The sequence below is a fragment of the Rhinopithecus roxellana genome, chromosome 11 (genome assembly GCF_007565055.1).
Source record: "Rhinopithecus roxellana isolate Shanxi Qingling chromosome 11, ASM756505v1, whole genome shotgun sequence".
In the NCBI taxonomy this organism is placed as follows: Eukaryota; Metazoa; Chordata; class Mammalia; order Primates; family Cercopithecidae; genus Rhinopithecus; species Rhinopithecus roxellana.
The window spans coordinates 71,868,295-71,884,666 of record NC_044559.1 but is presented as its reverse complement, the minus strand read 5'-3'; positions in this window follow the sequence as shown (position 1 = coordinate 71,884,666).

Below are 16,372 nucleotides of genomic sequence, written 5' to 3'. Positions count from 1 at the left end.
TACCCCCTCGATTCTGTCGTCTTTTTCCCCGCCGGTGAGGATATTTCCTTGTCACCCTAAGCTTCATTGTGTTTAGAAGTATCTCATTGAAGATTTCCTGAAAACTGTGTTAGCAAAGTGAACACTGAAGAGAAACGTGTAACTCTGTGAGTCGCAATCACACATCAAAATACAGTATCTCAGATGGCTTCTTTCCAGTTTTCATCTAAGGTTAATTCCTTTTTCAAATAGCCTTCAATGAGTTCCCAAATATCACTTTGCAGAACACAAGATAACAGAATTAGCAAACTGTTTCAAGAGGGGAAGGGTGGAACTCTGTGTGATGAAGTCACACATCAGAAAGCAATCTCTCAGAAAGCTTCTCTCTAGTTATTATCTGAGGATATTTCCTTTTTCAACATGGGCCCCTATGGGCCCCCAAATCTCACTTTGCAGATTCCACGAAAAGAGTTTTAGCAAACTGCTTCCTGAGAACTAAGCTGTAACTCTGTGAGAGGTATTCGCAGATCCCAAAGAAGTTTCTCAGAAAGCTTCTTTCACGTTTTGAACTGATGATGTTTTACTTATCATCGTAGGCCTCAATGCGATCCAAAGTATTCCTTCTCAGCTACCTCGAAAACAGTGAGAATGGATTGTTGCAGGATACATAAGTGTAACTCTGTGAGATGAATTCAAACATCTCCAAGAATTTTCTAGGAAAGCTTCTTTCTGGTTTTCATCGGAGGATATTTCCATTGTCACCGTAAGCTTCATTGCGTTCAGAAGTATCCCATTGCAGATTTCCAGAAAACTGTGTTAGGAGACTGAACACTGAAGAGAAAGGGGTAACTCTGTGAGTTGCTTTCACACATCACAGTGCAGTTTCTCAGAAGGCTTCTTTCCAGTTTTCATCTGAGGATATTTCCTTTTTCACCATAGCTCTCAATGAGCTCCCTAATATCACTTTGCAGAACACAAGATAACAGAGTTAGCAATCTGTACCAAGAAGGGAAGGGTGGAACTCTGTGTGATGACGTCACACATCAGAAAGCAATCTCTCAGAAAGCTTCTCTCTAGTTATTATCTGAGGATTTTTCGTTTTTCACCCTGGGCCCCTATGGGCTCCCAAATCTCAGTTTACAGATTCCACGAAAAGAGTGTTAGCAAACTGATTCCGGAGAACTAAGCTGTAACTCTGTGAGAGGAATTCACAGATCACAAAGAAGTTTGTCATAAAGCTTCTTTACGTTTTCAACTGATGATATTTCCTTTATCAACGTAGGCCAACTGATGATATTTCCTTTAACAACGTAGGCCTCAATGCGATCCAAAGAAGTCCTTCTCAGGTTCCTCAAAAACAGTGATAATTTACTGTTGCAGGAAACAGAAGTGTAACTCTGGGCTATGAATTCACACATCACCAAGAAGTTTCTAGGAAAGATTCTTTCTAGTTTTCAACTGAGGATATTTCCTTTGTCATCGTAAGCTTCATTGTGTTCAGAAGTATCCCATTGCAGATTTCCAGAAAACTGTGATAGCACTCTGAACATTGAAGAGAAAGGTGTAACTCGGTGAGGTGCATTCACACATCGCAATGCAGTTTCTCAGAAGGCTTCTTTCCAGGTTTCATCTGAGGATATTTCCTTTTTCACCATAGCCCTCAATGAGCTCCCATGTATCACTTTGCAGAACACAAGATAACAGAGTTAGCAAACTGTTCCACGAAGGGAAGGGTGGAACTCTGTGTGATGAAGTCACACATCAGAAAGCAATCTCTCAGAAAGCTTCTCTGCAGTTATTATTTGAGGATATTTCCTTTTTCACCATGGGCCACTATGGGCACCCTAATCTCAATTTGGAGATTCCAAGAAAAGAGTGTTAGCAAACTGCTTCCTGAGAACTAAGATGTAACACTGTGAGAGGAATTCACAGATCACAAAGAAGTTTTTCAGAAAGCTTCTTTCACGTTTTCTTTTATTATTTTTATTTTTTATTTTTTTTTTGAGACAGAGTCTCGCTCTGTCGCCCAGGCTGGAGTGCAGTGGCCAGATCTCAGCTCACTGCAAGCTCCGCCTCCCGGGTTTATGCCATTCTCCTGCCTCAGCCTCCCCAGTAGCTGGGACTACAGGCGCCCGCCACTTCGCCCGGCTAGTTTTTTGTATTTCTTTCAGTAGAGACGGGGTTTCACCGGGTTAGCCAGGATGGTCTCGATCTCCTGACCTCGTGATTCGCCCGTCTCGGCCTCCCAAAGTGCTGGGATTACAGGCTTGAGCCACCGTGCTGGGCCTCACGTTTTCAACTGATGATATTTTACTTATCAGCGTAGGCCTCAATGCGATCCAAAGTATTCCTTCTCAGGAACCTCAAAAACAGTGGTAATGGATTGTTGCAGGAAACAGAAGTGTTACTCTGTGAGATGAATTCACACATCACCATGAAGTTTCTAAGAAAGCTTCTTTTAGTTTTCATCGAGGATATTTACTTTGTAACCATAAGCTTCAATGCGTTCAGAGGTATCCCATTGCAGATTTCCAGAAAACTGTGTTAGCACACTGAACACTGAAGAGAAGGTGTAACTCTGTGAGTGGCATTCACACATCGCAATGCAGTTTTCAGAAGGCTTCTTTCCAGTTTTCATCTGAGGATTCCTTTTTCACCATAGCCCTCAATGAGCTCCAAATATCACTTTGCGGAACTCAAGATAACAGAGTTAGCAAACTGTTCCAAGAAGTAAAGGGTGGAACTCTGTGTGATGAAGTCACACATCAGAAAGCAATCTAACAGAAATCTTCTCTCTAGTTATTATCTGAGGATTTTTCCTTTTTCACCATAGGCCCTACAGGCTCCCAAATCTCACTTTGCAGATTCCACGATAAGAATGTTTGCAAACTGCTTCCTGAGAACTAAGCTGTAACTCTGTGAGAGGAATTCACAGATCACAAAAGAAGTTTCTCAGAAAGCTTCTTTCACGTTTTGAACTGATGATATTTCCTTTATTAGCATAGGCCTCAATGCGATCCAAAAAGTCCTTCTAAGGTTCTGCAAAAACATCATAATGGACTGTTGCAGGAAACATAAGTGTCACTCTGTGAGATGAATTCAACATCACCAAGCAGTTTTGAGGAAGCTTCTTTCTAGTTTTCATTTGAGAATATTTCCTTTGTCACCGTAAGCTTCCTTGCATTCAGAAGTATCCCATTGCAGATTTCCAGAAAACTGTGTAGCAACTGAAAACTGAAGAGAAAGGTGAGAACTCTGTGAGTTGCATTCACAATCGAAATGCAGTTTCTCAGAAGGCTTCTTTCCAGTTTTCATCTGAGAATATTTCCTTTTTCACCATAGCCCTCAATGAGCTCCCATATCACTTTGCAGAACAGAAGATAACAGTTTAGCAAACTGTTCCAAGAAGGGAAGGTGGAACTCTGTTGAAGTCACACATCAGAAAGCAATCTCTCAGAAGCTTCTCTCTAGTTATTTTGAGGATATTTCTTTTCACCAGGGCCTCTAGAGCTCCAAATCTCACTTTGCAGTTCTTAGAAAAGTGTTAACAAACTGCTTCCTGAGAACTAAGCTGTAACTCTGTGAGAGGAATTCACAGATCACAAAGAAGTTTCTCAGAAAGCTTCTTTCACGTTTTGAACTGATGATATTTCCTTTATAGCATAGGCCTCAATGTGATCCAAAGAAGTCCTTTCTTCAAAAAACTGTGATAATGGACTGTTGCAGGAAACATAAGTGTAACATCTGTGAGATGAATTCACACATCACCAAGTAGTTTCGAAAGCTTCTTTCTAGTTTTACTGAGGATATTTCCTTGTCACCGTAAGCTTCATGCGTTCAGAAGTATCCCATTGCAGATATCCAGAAAACTGTGTCAGCAATCTGAACACTGAAGAGAAACGTGTTACTTGTGAGTTGCATTCACACATCGAAATGCAGTTTCTCAGAACGCTTCTTTCAGTTCATCTGAGGATATTTCCTTTTCACCATAGCCCTCATTGAGCTCCCAAATATCACTTTGCACAACCCAACCAACATAGTGAGCAAACTGTTCCAAGAAGGGAAGGGTGAAACTCTGTGTGATGAAGTCACACATCAGAAAGCAACCTCTCTGAAAGCTTCTATCTAGTTATTTTCTGAGGATATTTCCTTTTTCACCATGGACCCTATGGGCTCCCACATCTCACGTTGCAGATTTCAGGAAAAGAGTGTTAGCAAACTGCTTCCTGAGAACTAAGCTGTAACTCTGTGAGAGGAATTCACATATCACAAAGAAGTTTCTCAGAAAGCTTCTTTCACGTTTTGAACTGATGATATTTCCTTTATCAGTGTAGGCCTCATGCGATCACAGAAGTCCTTCACAGCTTCCTCAAAAACAGTATAATGGACTGTTGCAGGAAACATAAGTGTAACTCTGTGAGATGAATTCACACATCACCAAGAAGTTTCTAGGAAAGCCCTTTCTAGTTTTCAACTGAGGATATTTCCTTTTTCACCATTAGCTTCATTGCGTTCAGAAGTATCCCATTGCAGATTTCCAGAACACTGTGTTAGAACACTGAACATTGAAGGGAAAGGTGTAACTCTGTGAGTTGCATTCACACATCGCAATGCAGTTTCTCAGAAGGCTTCTTTCCAGTTTTCATCTGAGGGTAATTAATTTTCACCATAGCTCTCAATGAGCTCCCAAATATCACTTTGCAGAACACAAGATAACAGAGTTAGAAAACTGTTCCAAGAAGGGAAGGGTGGAACTCTGTGTGCATAAGTCACACATCAGAAAGCAATCTCTCAGAAAGGTTTTCTCTCGTTATTATCTGAGGATATTTCCTTTTTCACCATGAGCCCCTATGGTCTCCCAAATCTCACTTTGCAGATTAAACGAAAAGAATGTTAGCAAACTGCTTCCTGAGAATTAAGGTGTAACTCTGTGAGAGGAATTCTCAGATCAAAAGAAGTTTCTCAGAAAGCTTTTTCACGTTTTGAACTGATGATATTTCCTTTATGAGCGTAGGCCTCAAAGCGATCAAAGAAGTCCTTCTCAGGATCCTCAAAAACAGTGATAATGGACTGTTGCAGGAAACATAAGTGTAACTCTGTGAGATGAATTCACACATCACCAAGAAGTTTCTAGGAAAGCTTCTTTCAGTTTTCATCTGAGGATATTTCCTTTGTCACCGTAAGCTTCATTGCATTCAGAAGTATCCCATTAGATTTCCAGAAAACTGTGTAGCACACTGAACACTGAAGAGAAAGGTGTAACTCTGTGAGTTGCATTCACACATCACAATGCAGTTTCTCAGAAGGCTTCTTTCCAGTTTTCATCTGAGGATATTTCCTTTTCACCATAGCCCTCAATGAGCTCCCAAATATCACTTTGCAGAACACAAGATAACAGAGTTAGCAAACTTTCCAAGAAGGGAAGCGTGGAACTCTGTGTGATGAAGTCACACATCAGAAAGCAATCTCTCAGAAAGCTTCTCTCTAGTATTATCTGAGGATATTTCCTTTTTCACCATGGGCCCTATGGGCTCCCAAATCTCACTTTGCAGATTCCACAAAAAGTGTTAGCAAACTGCTTCCTGAGAACTAAGCTGTAACTCTGTGAGAGAATTCACAGATCACAGAAGTTTCTCAGAAAGCTTCTTTCACGTTTTGAACTGATGATATTTCCTTTATCAGCGTCGGCCTCATGCAATATTCCTTCTCAGGTACCTCAAAACAGTGATAATGGACTGTTCGGAAACATAAGTGTAACTCTGGGATGAATTCACACATCACCAAGAGTTTCTAGGAAATTCTTTCTAGTTTTCATCTGAGGATATTTCCTTTGTCACCGTAAGCTTCATTGCGTTCAGAAGTATCCCATTGCAGATTTCCAGAAACTGTGTCACACTGAACACTGAAGAGAAAGGTGTAACTCTGTGAGCATTCACACGCAATGCAGTTTCTCAGAAGGCTTCTCCAGTTTCATTGAGGATATTTCCTTTTTCACCATAGCCCTCAATGAGCTCCCAAATATCACTTTGCAGAACACAAGATAACAGAGTTAGCAAACGTTCCAGGGGAAGGGTGGAACTCTGTGTGATGAAGTCACACATCAGAAAGCAATCTCTCAGAAAGCATCTCTATATTATATCTGAGGATATTTCCTTTTCACCATGGGCCCTATGGGCTCCCAAATCTCACTTTGCAGATTCCACGAAAAGTGTTAGCAAACTGCTTCCTGAGAACTAAGCTGTAACTCTGTGAGAAAATTCACAGATCACAAAGAAGTTTCTCAGAAAGCTTCTTTCACGTTTTAACTGATGATATTTCCTTTATCAGCGTAGGCCCAATGCGATCCAAGAAGTGCTTCTCAGGTTCCTCAAAAAGTGATGATGGACTGCTTGCAGGAAACATAATGTAACTCTGTGAGATGAATTCACACATCACCAAGAAGTTTCTAGGAAAGCTTCTTTCTAGTTTTCATCTGAGGATATTTCCTTTGTCACCGTAAGCTTCATTGTTCAGAAGTATCCCATTGCAGATTTCCAGAAAACTGTGTTAGCACTGAACACTGAAGAAAAGGTGTAACTCTGTGAGTTGCATTCACACATCGCAATGCAGTTTCTCAGAAGGCTTCTTCCAGTTTTCATCTGAGGTATTTCCTTTCTTCCCAGCCCTCAATGAGCTCCCAAATATCACTTTGCAGAACACAAGATAACAGAGTTAGCAAACTGTTCCAAGAAGGGAAGGGTGGAACTCTGTGTTGAACACCATCAGAAAGCAATCTCTCAGAAAGCTTCTCTCTAGTTATTATCTGAGTAATCCTTTTCACCATGGGCAACTATGGGCTCCCAAATCTCACTTTCAGATTCCACGAAACGAGTGTTAGCAAACTGCTTCCTGAGAACTAAGCTGTAACTCTGTGAGAGGAATTCACACATCACAAAGAAGTTTCTCAGAAAGCTTCTTTTAACTTTTGAACTGAAGATATTTCCTTTATAAACGTAGGCCTCAATGCGATCCAAAGAAGTCCTTCTCAGGTTCCTCAAAAACCGTGATAATGGAGTTGCAGGAAACAAAGTGTAACTCTGTGCGATGAGTTCACACATCACCTAGAAGTTTCTAGGAAAGCTTCTTTCTAGTTTTCATCTGAGGATATTTCCTTTTCACCGTAAGCTTCATTGCGTTCAGCAGTATCCCATTGCCGATTTCCAGAAAACTGTGTTAGCACACTGAACACTGAAGAGAAAGGTGTAACTCTGTGAGTTGCATTCACACATCGCAATGCAGTTTCTTTGAAGGCTTCTTTCCAGTTTTCATTTAGGATATTTCCTTTTTCACCACTAGCCCTCAATGAGCTCCCAAATATCACTTTGCAGAACACAAGATAACAGAGTTGGCAAACTGTTCCAAGAAGGGAAGGGTGGAACCTGTGTGATGAAGTCACACATCAGAAAGCAATCTCTCAGAAAGCTTCTCTCTAGTATTATCTGACGATATTTCCTTTTTCACCATGGGCCCCTATGGGCTCCCAAATCTCACTTTGCAGATTCCACGAAAAGAATACTTGCAAACTGCTTCGTGAGAACTAAGCTGTAACTCTGTCAGAGGAATTCAAGATCACAAAGAAGTTTCTCAGAAAGCTTTTCACGTTTTGAACTGATGATATTTCCTTTATCAGCGTAGGCCTCAATGCGATCCAAAGTATTCCTTCTCAGGTACCTCAAAAAGTGATAATGGACTGTTGCAGGAAACATAAGTGTAACTCTGTGGATGAATTCACACATCACCAAGAAGTTTCTAAGAAAGCTTCTTTCTTGTTTTCATTGAGGATATTTCCTTTGTCACAATAAGCTTCATTGCGTTCAGAAGATCCCATTGAAGATTTCCAGAAAACTGTGTTAGCACACTGAACACTGAAGAAAAAGGTGTAACATTGTGATTTGCATTCAGACATGTAATAAGCAGTTTCTCAAAAAAGACTTCTTGCCAGTTTTCTCTGAGGATATTTCCTTTTTCACCATAGCCTCAATGGCCTCCCGAAATATCACCTTGCAGAACACAAGATAACAGAGTTAGCAAACTGTTCAAAGAGGGGAATGGTGGAACTCTGTGTGATGAAGACACACATCAGAAAGCAATCTCTCATAAGCTTCTCTCTAGCTATTATCTGAGGATATTCCTTTTTCATCACCATGGGCCTCTATGGGCTGCCCAAATCTCACTTTGCAGATTCCACGAAAAGAGTGTTTGCAACCTGCTTCCTGAGAACTAAGCTGTAACTCTGTGAGAGGAATTCACAGATCACAAAGAAGTTTCTCAGAAAGCTTCTTTCATCACGTGTGTGAACTGATGATATTCCGTTATCAGCGTAGGCCTCATTGCGATAAAAGAATTCCTTTGCAGGTTTTCAGTAACAGTCGATAATGGACTGTTGCAGGAAACATAAGTGTAACTCCATGAGATGAATTCACACATCACAATGAAGTTTCTAGGAAAGTTTCTTCCAGTTTTCATCTGAGGATATTTCCTTTGTCACCATAAGCTTCAGTGCGTTCGGAAGTATCCCATTGCAAACTTTCCAGAAAACTGTCTTAGCACACTGAAACTGAAGAGAAATGGTGTAACTCTGTGAGTTTGCATTCACAACATCCGCTGTGGCAGTTTCTCAGAATAGCTTCTTCCCACGGTTTCACATCTGAGAATATTTCCTTTTCCACCATAGCCCTCAATGGATCTCATAATATCACTTTGCAGGACACAAGATAAGACAGTTAGCAAACTGTTCCAGGAAGGAAATAATGGAACTCTATGTGATGAAGTCACACTACAGAAAAGCAATCTCTCAGAAAGCTTCTCTCTAGTTATTATCTGATGATATTTCCTTTTATCACCATGGGCCCCAATGGGCTCCCAAAATCTCAGCTTTGCAGATTCCACGAAAAGATGTTAGCAAACTGCTCCTGAGAACTAAGCTGTAATTCTGTGAGTGGAAATGACAGATCACAAAGAAGTTTCTCAGAAAGCTTCTTTCAACGTTTTGACTGAAGATATTTCCTTTAGCAGCAAAGGCCTCAATGCGGTCAAAAGAAGTCCTTCTCAGTTCCTAACAAAAGTGATAATGGATTTCTGCAGGAAACCTAAGTGGAACTCTGTGAGATGAATTCACCCATCAGCGAAGAAGTTTCTATGAACGCTTCTTTCTCCTTTTCAACTGAGGATATTTCCTTTGTCACCATAAGCTTCATTGCGTTCAGATGTATCCCTTTACAGATTTCCAGAAAACTGTGTTAGCACCTTGAACACTGAAGAGAAAGGTGTAACTCTGTGAGTTGCATTCACACATCGCAATGCAGTTTCTCGGAAGGCTTCTTTCCCGTTTTCATCTGAGGATATTTCCTTTTTCAGATAGCCCTCAATGAGCTCCCAAATATCAGTTTGCGGAACACAAGATAACAGAGTTAGCAAACTGTTCCAAGAAGGAAAGGGTGGAACTCTGTGTGATGAAGTCACACATCAGAAAGCAATCTCTCAGAAAGCTTCTCTCTAGTTATTATCTGAGGATATTTCCTTTTTCACCATGGGCCCCTATGGACTCCCAAATCTCACGTTGCAGATTCCACGAAAAGAGTTGCAAACTGCTTCCTGAGAACTAAGCTGTAACTCTGTGATAGGAATTCACAGATCACAAAGAAGTTTCTCAGAAAGCTTCTTTCACGTTTTGAACTGATGATATATCCTTTATCAGCGTAAGCCTCATGCGATGCAAAGAAGTCCTTCTCAGTTTCCTCAATAACAGTGATAATGGACTGTTGCAGGAAACATAAGTGTACACTGTGAGATGAATTCACACGTCACCAAGAAGTTTCTACGAAAGCTTCTTTCTAGTTTTCTACTGAGCATATTTCCCTTGTCACCGTAAGCTTCATGGCGTTCAGAAGCATCCCATTGCAGATTTCCAGAAAACTGTGTTAGCACACTGAAAATTGAAGAGAAACGTGTAACTCTGTGTGTTGCATTCACACATGGCAATGCAGTTTCTGAGAAGGCTTCTTTCCAGTTTTCATCCGAGGATATTTCCTTTTTCACCATGGGCCCCTAGGGGCTCCCAAATATCACTTTGCAGAACACAAGATAACAGAGTTAGCAAACTGTTCCAAGAAGGAAGGGTGGAACTGTGTGTGATGAAGTCACGCATCAGAAAGTAATCTCTCGGAAAGCTTCTCTCTACTTATTATCTGACTAAGTTTCCTTTTTCACCGTGGGCCCCGATGGGCTCCCAAATCTCACTTTGCAGATTCCACGAAAACAGTGTTAGCAAACTGCTTCCTGAGAACTAAGGTTTAACTCTGTAAGAGGAATTCACAGATCACAAAGAAGTTTCTCAGAAAGCTTCTCTCACTTTCTGAACTGATGATATTTTTTTATCAGCGTAGGTCTCAATGCGATCCAAAGTATTCCTTCTCATGTACCTCAAATACAGTGATAATGGATTGTTGCAGGAAACTTAACTGTAACTCTGTGAGATGAATTCACACATGACCAAGAAGTTTCTAGGAAAGCTTCTTTCAAGTTTTCATCTGAGGATATTTCCTTTGTCACCGTAAGCTGCATTGCGTTCAGAAGTATCCCATTGCAGATTTCCAGAAAAGTGTGTTAGCACACTGAACACTGAAGAGAAAGGGTTAGCTCTGTGAGTTGCATTCACACTTCGAAATGCAGTTTCTCAGAAGGCTTCTTTCCAGTTTTCATCTGAGGATATTTCCTTTTTCACCATAGCCCTCAATGAGCTCCCAAATATCACTTTGCAGGACACAATAACAGAGTTAGCAAACTGTTCCAAGAAGGGAAGGGTGGAACTCTGTGTGATGAAGTCACACATCAGAAAGCAATCTCTCAGAAAGCTTCTCTCTAGTTATTATCTGAGGATATTTCCTTTTTCACCATGGGCCCCTAAGGCACCCAAATCTCACTTTGCAGATTCCACGAAAAGAGTATTAACAAACCGCTTCAGAACTAAGCTGTAACTCTGTGAGAGGAATTCACAGATCACAAAGAGGTTTCTCAGAAAGCTTCTTTCACGTTTTGAAGTGAGGATAATACCTTCATCAGCGTAGGATTCAATGCGATCCAAAAAGTCCTTCTCAGGTACCTCAAAAACAGTGATAAGGGATTGTTGCACGAAACATAAGTGTAACTCTGTGAGATGAATTCATACGTCACCAAGAAGTTTCTAGGAAAGCTTCTTTCTATTTTTCAACTGAGGATATTTCGTTTGTTACCTTAGGTTTCATTGCGTTCAGAAGTATCCCATTGCAGATTTCCAGAAAACTGTGTTAGCACACTGAACACTGAAGAGATAGGTGTAATTCTGTGAGTTGCATTCACACATCGCAATGCAGTTTCTGTGAAGGCTTCTTTCCAGTTTTCATCTGAGGATATTTCCTTTTCACCATAGACAGCAATGAGCTCCCAAATATCAATTTGCAGAACACAAGATAACAGAAGTTAGCAAACTTTCCAAGAAGGGAAGGGTGGAACTCTGTGTGATGAAGTCACACATCAGAAAGCAATCTCTCAGAAAGCTTCTCTCTAGTTATTATCTGAGGATATTTCCTTTTCACCATGGGCCCCTATGGGTCAAAAATCTCACATTGCAGATTCCACGAAAAGTGTTAGCAAAATGCTTCCTGAGAACTAATCTGCAACTCTGTGAGAGGAATTCACAAATCACAAAGAGTTTCTCAGAAAGCTTCTTTCACGTTTTGAACTGATGATATTTCCTTTATCAGAGTATGCCTCAAAGTGATCGAAAGAAGTCCTTCTCAGGTTCCTCAAAACAGTGATAAGCGACTTTTGCAGGAAACAGAGTGTAACTCTGTGAGATGAATTCACACATCACTAAGAAGTTTCTAGGAAAGCTTCTTTCTAGTTTTCATCTGAGGATATTTCCTCTGTCACCGTAAGCTTCATTCGTTCAGAAGTATCCCACTGCAGATTTCCAGAAAACTGTGTTAGCACACTGAACACTGAAGAGAAGGTGTAACTCTGTGAGTTGCATTCACACTTCGCAATGCAGTTTCTCAGAAGGCTTTTTCCAGTTTTCATCTGAGGATATTTCCTTTTCCACCATAGCCCTCAATGAGCTCCCAAATATCACTTTGCAGAACACAAGATAACAGAGTTAAAAGCTGTTCCAAGAAGGGAAGTGTGGAACTCTGTGTGATGAAGTCACACAACAGAAAGCAATCCCAGAAAGCTTCTCTCTAGTTATTATCTGAGGATATTTCCTTTTCTCCATGGGCCCCTATGGCTCCCAAGTCTCACTTTGCAGATTCCATGAAAAGAGGGTTAGCAAACTGCTTCCTGAGAAGAGCTGTAACTCTGTGAGGGAATTCACAGATCACAAAGAAGTTTCTCAGAAAGCTTCTTTCACGTTTTGAACGATGAATTTCCTTTATCAGCGTAGGCCTCAATGCGATCCAAAGTATTCCTTCTCAGTTCCTCAAAAACAGTGATAATGGACTGTTGCAGGAAACATAAGTGAACTGTGAGATGAATTCACACATCACCAAAAGTTTTAGGAAAGCTTCTTTCTAGTTTTCTGAGGATATTTCCTTTGTCACCGTAAGCTTCATTGCGTTCAGAAGTATCCCATTGCAGATTTCCAGAAAACTGTGTTAGCACACTGAACACTGAAGAGAAAGGGTAACTCTGTGAGTTGCATTCACACTCGAATGCAGTTTCTCAAAGGCTTCTTTCCAGTTTTCATCTGAGGATATTTCCTTTTTCACCAATAGCCCTCAATGAGCTCCCAAATATCACTTTGCAGACACAATAACAGAGTTAGCAAACTGTTCCAAGAAGGGAAGTGGAACTCTGTGTGATGAAGTCACACATCAGAAAGCAATCTCTCAGAAAGCTTCTCTCTAGTTATTATCTGAGGATATTTCCTTTTTCACCATGGGCCCCTATGGCTCCCAAATCTCACTTTGCAGATTCCACGAAAAGAGTGTTAGCAAACCGCTTCCGAGAACTAAGCTGTAACTCTGTGAGAGGAATTCACAGATCACAAAGAGTTTCTCAGAAAGCTTCTTTCACGTTTTGAAGTGAGATATTCCTTTATCAGCGTAGGCCTCAATGCGATCCAAGAAGTCCTTCTCAGGTACCTCAAAACAGTGATAAGGATTGTTGCAGGAAACAATGTAACTCTGTGAGATGAATTCACCTACCCACCAGAATTTCTAAAATCTTCTTTCTATTTTTTCACTTATATGTTCCTTTTCCCTAGTTTCATTGCGTTCAGAAGTATCCCATTGCAAGATTTCCAGAAAACTGTGTTAGCACACTGACACTGAAGAGAAGGTGTAATTCTGTGAGTTGCATTCACACATCCAATCATTTCTGAGAAGCTTCTTTCCAGTTTTCATCATGAGGATATTTCCTTTTTCACCATAGACAGCAATGAGCTCCCAAATATCATTTGCAGAACACCAGATAACAGAAGTTAGCAAACTTTCCAAGAGGGAAGGGTGAACTCTGTGTGATGAAGTCACACATCAGAAAGCAATCTCTCAGAAAGCTTCTCTCTAGTTTATCTGAGGATTTCCTTTTTCACCATGGGCCCCTATGGGCTCAAAAACTCACATTGCAGATTCCACGAAACAGTGTTAGCAAAATGCTTCCTGAGAACTAATCTGCTCTGTAGAGGAATTCACAAATCACAAAGAAGTTTCTCAGAAAGCTTCTTTCACGTTTGAACTGATGATTTTCCTTTATCAGCGTAGTCCGCAATGCGATCCAAAGAAGTCCTTCTGAGGTTCCTCAAAACACAGTGATAAAGGACTGTTGCAGGAAACATAAGTGTTACTCTGTGAGATGAATTCACACATCACCAAGAAGTTTAGGAACTTCTTTTAGTTTTCTTGACGATATTTCCTTTGTCACCGTAAGTTTCATTCTGTTCAGAAGTATCCCATTGCAGATTTCCAAAAAGCTGTGTTAGCACACTGAACACTGAAGAGAAAGGGTAACTCTGTGAGTTGCATTCACACATCGCAATGCAGTTTCTCAAAGGCTTCTTTCCAGTTTTTCATCTGAGGATATTTCCTCTTTCAGATAGCCGTCAATGAGCTCCCAAATATCACCTTGCAGAACACAGATAAAGAGATAGCAAAGTGTTCCAAGAAGGGAAGTGTGGAACTCAGTGTGATGAAGTCACACATCAGAAAGCAATCCCTCAGAAAGCCTCTCTAGTTATTATCTGAGGATATTTCCTTCTTCACCATGGGCCCCTATGGGCTCCCAAATCTCACTTTAGATTCCACGAAGGTGTTAGCAAACTGCTTCCTGAGAATTAAGCTGTAACTCTGTGAGAGGAATTCACAGATCACAAAGAAGTTTCTCAGAAAGCTTCTTTCACGTTTTAAACTGATGATACTTTCCTTTATCAGCGTAGGCCTCATGCGATCCAAAGAGGTCCCCTCAGGTTCCTCAAAACAGTGATAATGGACTGTTGCAGGAAACATAAGTGTAACTCTGTGAGATGATTCCCACATCACCAAGAAGTTTCTAGGAAAGCTTTCTCGTTTTTTCATCTGAGATATTTCCTTTGTCTCCGTAAGCTTCGTTGCGTTCAGAAGTATCCCTTTGAAGATTTCCAGAAAACTGTTTTAGCACACTGAACAATGAAGAGAAAGGTGTAACTCTGTGAGTTGCATTCACACATCGCCATGCCGTTTCTCAGACGGCTTCTTTCCAGTTTTCATCTGAGGATATTTCCTTTTTCAAATAGCCCTCAATGAGCTCCCAATATCACTTAGAACACAAGATAACAGAGTTAGCAAACTGTTCCAAGAAGGGAAGGGTGGAACTCTGTGATGAAGTCACACAGAAATCATCTCTGAAAGCTTCTCTCTATTATTAACTGAGGATATTTCCTTTTTCACCATGGGCCCCTCTGGCTCCCAAATCTCACGTTGCATTCCACGAAAGAGTGTTAGCACACTGCTTCCTGAGAACTAAGCTGTAACTCTGTGAGAGGAATTCACAGAGCACAAAGAAGTTTCTCAGAAAGCTTCTTTCACGTTTTGAACTGATGATATTTCCTTTATCAGCGTAGGCCTCAATGCGATCCAAAGAAGTCCTTCTCAGGTTCCTCAAAAACAGTGATAATGGACTGTTGCAGGAAACATAAGTGTAACTCTGTGAGATGAATTCACACATACCAAGAAGTTTTTAGAAAGCTTCTTTCTAGTTTTCAACTCAGGATATTTCCTTTGTCACCGTAAGCTTCATTGCGTTCAGAATATGCCCATTGCAGATTTCCAGAAAACTGTGTTGCACACTGAACACTGAAGAGAAGGTGTAACTCTGTGAGTTGCATTCACACATCAAATGCAGTTTCTCAGAAGGCTTTTTTCAGTTTTTCGTCTGAGGATATTTCCTTTTCACACCATTGCCCTCAGAGCTCCCAAATATCACTTTGCAGAACACAAGATAAACAGTAGCAACTGTTAAAGAAGGTGGATCTCTGTGTGATGAAGTCACACACTCAGAAAGCAATCTCTCTGACTTCTCTCTAGTTATTATCTGAGGATATTTCCTTTTTCCCTGGGCCCCGATGGACTCCCAAATCTCACTTTGCAGATTCCACGAAAAGAGTGTTAGCAAACTGCTTCCTGAGAACTAAGCTGTAACTCTGTGAAGGAATTCACAGATCACAAAGAAGTTTCTCAGAAAGCTTCTTTCACGTTTTGACTGATGATATATCCTTTATCATCGTAGCCTCATGCGATCCAAAGAATCCTTCTCAGTTCCTCCTCAAAACAGTGATAATGGACTGTTGCAGGAAACATAAGTGTAACTCTGTGAGATGAATTCACACATCACCGAAGTTTCTAGAAAGCTTCTTTCTAGTTTTCTACTGAGGCATATTTCCTTTTGTCACCGTAAGCTTCATGGTTCAAAGCATCCCATTGCAGATTTCCAGAAAACTGTGTAAGCACAGTGAAACTTAAGAGAAACGTGTAACTCTGTGTGTTGCATTCACACATGAATGCAGTTTCTGAAGGCTTCTTCCAGTTTCATCTGAGGCTTTTTCCTTTTTCACATGCCCTCATGTGCTCCCAAATATCACTTTGCAGAACACAAGATAACAGAGTTAGCAACTGTTTCCAAGAAGGGAAGGGTGGAACTGTGTGATGAAGTCACACATCAGAAAGTAATCTCTCGAAAGCTCTCTCTACTTATTATCTGACTAAGTTTCCTTTTTCACCGTGGCCCTCGATGGGCTCCCAAATCTCACTTTGCAGATTCCACGAAAGAGTGTTAGCAAACTGCTTCCGGAGAACTAAGCTGTAACTCTGTGAGAGTAATTCACAGATCAGAAAAGAAGTTTTCTAGA